The sequence below is a fragment of the Belonocnema kinseyi genome, chromosome 5 (genome assembly GCF_010883055.1).
Source record: "Belonocnema kinseyi isolate 2016_QV_RU_SX_M_011 chromosome 5, B_treatae_v1, whole genome shotgun sequence".
In the NCBI taxonomy this organism is placed as follows: Eukaryota; Metazoa; Arthropoda; class Insecta; order Hymenoptera; family Cynipidae; genus Belonocnema; species Belonocnema kinseyi.
The window spans coordinates 47,942,426-47,948,316 of NC_046661.1; the positions used below are offsets into that span (position 1 = coordinate 47,942,426).

Below are 5,891 nucleotides of genomic sequence, written 5' to 3' on the forward strand. Positions count from 1 at the left end.
CTGCAGCTATCATCGGGAATGTCTTGGCTCAAAATGTGGCGACGGTATGTTAAGGTGGAAATGACACCGTCTTGGCATGCAAAAATGAAACCCTCTCTACCAAACTTCAATCCGGGCGATTTAAGGAAAGCAAACGTTAGCTCACAAGACATTGACTGATCTTTCACATTTCTGTGGAAGATACCGTGCATCCTCTTATCGAGAAGCTGTTCACGAAAGTTTTTCTCTTGTGCTTTCTTAATCCGGGCATTCAGGAGTGAGTACTCGAGATAGATTATATTTGATGCATTTTGGTCACCCCTAATACTGAAGTCAAGTCCGAGTGTTTCAGCAGCTTCCTCCACTGCTTTGTACAGAAATGCTCCTTTGTCCACTTCTTCGTGATTCCTGACCATTTTAAGAAGAGGGTCTCTTCCATTTGCAACTTTATGTGCTGTACCCAGAATAATCCTGCTGTGAAGACATTCAAGACTCAATATTCCGCCCCCTCTTGACGGCGTGAGATGTACAGTCGCGGAACGGAAGACTTAAGATGCATGCTTTTGTTCATGTGCATAACGTTTCTTGTCCCGATATGAAGAGATCTGAGCTCGTTCTTCGTCCATGGAACTACACCAAATGAATAGAGTAGTACCGGGACGGCAAGCATGTTCGTTGCAGATACTTTGTTCCTCGCCGACAGTTCGGAAGACCAAATCTGTCGGATGAGACGTTTGTATCTGCTTCGAAGAGTATCCTTTATAGATGTCACATCCTGAATGCGGCTCTGTGACACGCCCAAGTATTTATAAGTCTCTCCAGCGCAAAGGTGTCGTATGGCACTTCTATCAACGAGCTCAGGATCTTCAGGGATGCCATTAAGTTTTTCTCGCTTCAAATAAACCTTGGCGCATTTGTCTTACTCAAATTCCATTCCAATTTCCTTAGTATATCGTTCGACAATCCCTAGAGCTAGATGCAGTTGCTCTCTGTTTTTAGCATAGATCTTCAGATCGTCCATGTAAAATAATGCGGGACGCGTACTGTCTTGCCCAGCTTCTTTATGGCAGGTTGATGCATTCGTCTTTTGGTGTTATGATCAGCCGTTGGTTTTGTTTTACGGTTCGCATCGGCCAAAGCTCTCGCTGCATTATACACACAATAATTGATAGCCCAGAGGTCGGATTCACCGGAAAAATGTCCACGAAGCTCGTCATCCATTTCAGCCAGATTTTTAGGCTTGAGAGAAACCTTCGCGTTGATTTTTCTCCGGGTCGTAAAGCATCGCTCTTCATCTATTGGATGCCTGCCCGCGGTTGGTCTTAGTGTCGCCCCTCTTTCTTTGTTGCCGGCTTGTTCTAGCTGTGGTAGAGTAGGCGTTCCGCTTACATAGCCCCTTTTACGGAGTAGTTCAGCATGGTTTCGCAGACGTTGCTGCGATAAGTGCGATAGCTCCGGGTGTTTCTCGCACCACAGAGCATACAGCCGTGCCATGTAACCCCGTTCACGGGCCACACCCACATCGTAGCAGTCTAGCAAGTCGTGATTCAGTTGCTCCGTCCACCTAAAGGTCACGAGATCCCGCCGATCCATCGCATTGAATCCATTTTCATTGGCTCCCCCAACTCTAGATTGGTCGGCATTGTTGGCCGACCCATTGTCGGGAGCCCTGCGCGTTCTGTTGTTTTGAACCGCACTTACTACAACTATGTTTGGTGTTGTCATTGTTGTTCCCACGAGAAGCTAGGGAAAGGGGTTCGTCCATCCTTGTAGAGCCCCGCATGCAAGGATAAGGCTGCGTACTCTGAGAGATCGCCCGGTATCCCAGAGTCACCGTTCTAGACACCTCACCTAGGTGCCATTCAGCTTTCGGCACGGTTTTCACACCTTCGCTTGGGGGTTAATTACTTCGGGACCACACCTGGACAATTGTCCGCGACTGCCTATTTATTTTTGTAACCATATTCAGCAGAAACCCTTGGTACAGGGACCCTCTATCCGCAATCCGAGGACGCGTTCGGTGGCTTTGTCATAGGCCTCTAAATTCTTAAAAATATTTTTATCTTTCTGAAATTTTTCTTGAATTTTTGAAAAGTTATTTCAGATGTAAAATGCTGCCTCAAAACTTCCTTAATTTTCGTAGGAATTTGAAGAACATTTATTTCTTCATTTGAGACCTTTCAAAGTGATTTTAATTAAGGGCATGTGATACTTTACCATATACCTTTTTAGTTTTCCACACATTTCGTTCACAATTTTTAATTTGGACAAAAACATCAGTGTCCAGACGTTTGCGTTTTCCATGTCTGGCTTTCCTTTTGTTTAAAAACTTTCACATAAATCTGCATTTTTTAAAAATCTTCTGCAGTTTAAAAATTTATTTTATTCTCCTTTAATCTTTGCTATATTTATAGAATTTTATGGTTTATTTTATTTTTCAATGTTACCAAATTTAAAAATGTTGCTTTAAGAACTTCTACTCTTTTTCGAAATTTAAGGAAATATGTGATATATCAAAATCTTTTTGAAATTCCTCCTAAAGCTCATTTTTAAAATTAAAAAATCGAAAGAAATTGTTTTGGGAACCTAAGGAATTTATGTCACAACTCTAAATATTTTAAAAAGTCCTAAAATATCTTATAAATTTTTATTGTTTTTTAATCATTTCAAAACTTCTGCATATCTCTTAAATTTTCTGATATTTATTCTAAAATTATATATTATAGTACGGTGTTACATTAAAAACTTTGAAACCCTTTTTTCAATTTCACGAAATAATTTGAAACGTTTTATAGTCTTTTTTAATAATCTCCTAGAACTCATGATTGAAAAATTGTTCGAAATTTTCCCATGAATCTAAACTATATATTTTTCCTTCTCTTGGCGCCCTAAAAAATTAAGTTTACCTACATTTAAATTAAATCCTGGAAAATGGAAATAATTTTCTTAAAATCTTCCATATTTTTTCTTAACAATTTTGAAATCTTTAAAATTTTAAATTATTATTTCTAAATGAAATATGAACTGCTTAAAATCTTTCGAAATTATTTAGACGCTTCTATAGTTCTAATTATCAATATGTATATATGTATGTATTTAATCTCTCCCTTTTACGGGTTTGAGGGCCACCGCTCCCTGTACATATATTTACAAATCCATCCTTATTCTAACTTAACTACTACTTATATTCTACTCTTTCGCATTACGTAGGATAAGCAATAGTAACAGTAGTAATATTAATTCCTAAAATGAGCGAACTTCCAGGGCTTCCGTTTCCTCTTACCATAAAAAATGCATTTTCCACTATATTGAAAACAATTTTCGTTTTTTACTGTCCCTTTTCAGGATCACCCGTTTGCCCTACTCCCTTGCTTTCCCTTACTTGATCCAATTTCTTCATCCACATCACTCCCTGTCCACTACCATCCAAGATCCATCTTACACACTCATCCACACTCAACTGTCCCTCTTCCTCTCCTGTACATCTCTCTAATACATGTGCCCATGACTCCATTTCGTATCCACATACTCTGCATAAATTCTACTCTTCATTCAACCAATATCTGCATGCTCTCACTCCTTCTCCCATTCTGAACCGTACAACCCTACTCCATTTTTCTTCCTTTTTTATTTTTTGCAGATATTCTGGTTCCGTTAACCCTTTGACCATCATATACCATCTATTGTACCTCGAATCCATAATCTTTGTCCATCTCTCTTCTCCTTGTTTAACCAATAGCCCTAATTCTATGCCCTGCCACTCCATAACCCCTTCTCGAATATTACACACCCTTCTCATTTTTCTCGTTTCTACCTCACATTTTGAATTTCCCACATATTTTTTCAATAATTTTATTTTACTTATCTCTTTAAAAATTAAAAAAAAAAGATTACCCATATGTAAAAAAGAAAACATTTTTTTCATCGATGATAACATAAACAGCATTCAACAATCATTTTCATTTAACATATAAATAATTTCTACTCTATATTTTCTTTTAATATCACATTAATTTTTGCAAATTTGTTTTATTGATGACTCTTGATATAACTTTCAGAAAAAAATCAAACGTATTTCCATATGATTTGAAAAATCGAATGCAAATACATATTTCAACACAACAGAATAATTTGAAAAATTGTTTAATTGAAATAATATGAATGCAAATATAAATTAAATTTTATTATTCAAATTATATTCAATATTCCATTATAGAACCTTTGTGTCAATAATTAAGTTATGTTTCTTCAATTTCAAGAACTAAGTTTTAATCTTTATTTACTTTAATAATCAGAAAACGTTGATTAGCTGATAATCAATTGACCATTTTACAAAAGAAAGACCAGTAAAATATAATTCTCTCATAAAAGATTCAAATAACTTGAACCTTATATATATATTTTTAATCAGAACTTTTATGTATAAAAATTTTATTTCATCTTAAACTTTTAAACTAATTCAAGAAAATGTCACTTTTAGTAGAATTAGTCGATAATGAATTAATCAGTTCACAAAATACAAAGTCTTACACAATTTGTTCCACTCATATTGAATTTTATTGACAAAAATTAAATTTTGTAGTGACTTAAAATTAATTGAAATAGAGGTACTTTAAAAATAAATTCATTTATATTATGCAAATCATATTCAATGTTCCATTATATAACCTACAAGTAAGTGATTAATTAATTTGTTACTTATGTTACTTAAATTTGAAGTAATAAATTTTAATCTTCATTCAATTAAATGATATGAAAAAATAGTCAGCTTATATCAATTAGTCATTTTACAAAATAAGAAGCATTAAAATATAATTCTCACTAAAACCTTTAAATAATTTTTAGTTAGTACATTTTTTAAATTTTGAACTTTCATTTCTAAAATTTTTCTTTATTATTAAACTCCTAAACTGATTGAAGAAAATTTGAGTTTTGGAAAAGTTAGTTGATAATTAATGAATCATTTCACAACATAAATAGCATTACACAATTATTTTCATGAAAACATTTAAATAATGTTTACATTATATTCTCATTTAAATTTGAAACTGCATTTCTCTACATCAAATTTATTAATAAGCTTCTTAACTAAGTTAAAAAAATTAATATATGTGTATAATTTAGAAAATTGAATTTACATACTCATTTCACATTATCGGAAGCACCATAAAAAATTATGTAATTGTAATACAAGTATTTAAGGGAAGAAAAAAATTTAATGATTTCACAATATATCTATTAATTCAATAATCTTTTATATTATTTAACAACATTAGATTTTGAGATAAAATTAAAAAAATTATTCCTGTAACATTAAATAAACCAATTTAAAATTTCTTGAAATTATATTTAATTTAAAATCTGTAAATAATTTTAAAATATGAAATATGAATATAATATTATTGTAAAAATTATAAGCGTGTATAACATAATATTATTAAGCTTTATAATTTGCTAATATATAAATCATGAAAATATTATTATTATAACTAAAACGTGAAAAAAACATATTTTGTTAATGACTCAATTATGTGAACTTTAGAATAAATATAGCTCCAATATTGAAGAGTTAATGAATTGTGATTAGATAACGTTAAATAAAAGTGCGGTTACATTGAATAAACCACATTCTGGTGAAAAGTATCTCAGTAATTTAATGTAACGATTGCAGATTTATAAGAAACAAATTTAAATAACATACATAATAATATTTCATTAAAAATAATTGCTGTTATTTAAAGTGAAAATAAAAGGACCCAAAACTTTAATAATTATCGGCGATCGATAAAAGTAGAAATCTAGTTTTTTATTTCGATTGCTTTTATACGTTGAAGAAACATGTCGCCATAGAATAAACCACGTCATTATGTTGACCATGTAAGATTCCGCCTCCATGCGCTATTAATAAAGGT

General features: G+C 32.7%; 1 protein-coding gene across 1 annotated transcript in view; it reads left to right on the plus strand.

Moving 5' to 3' along the window:
• Positions 1–5,891, plus strand: part of LOC117173266 (protein O-mannosyl-transferase TMTC1-like) — a 1,004,108-nt gene that overhangs the window by 636,251 nt on the left and 361,966 nt on the right. The window lies entirely within an intron of this gene.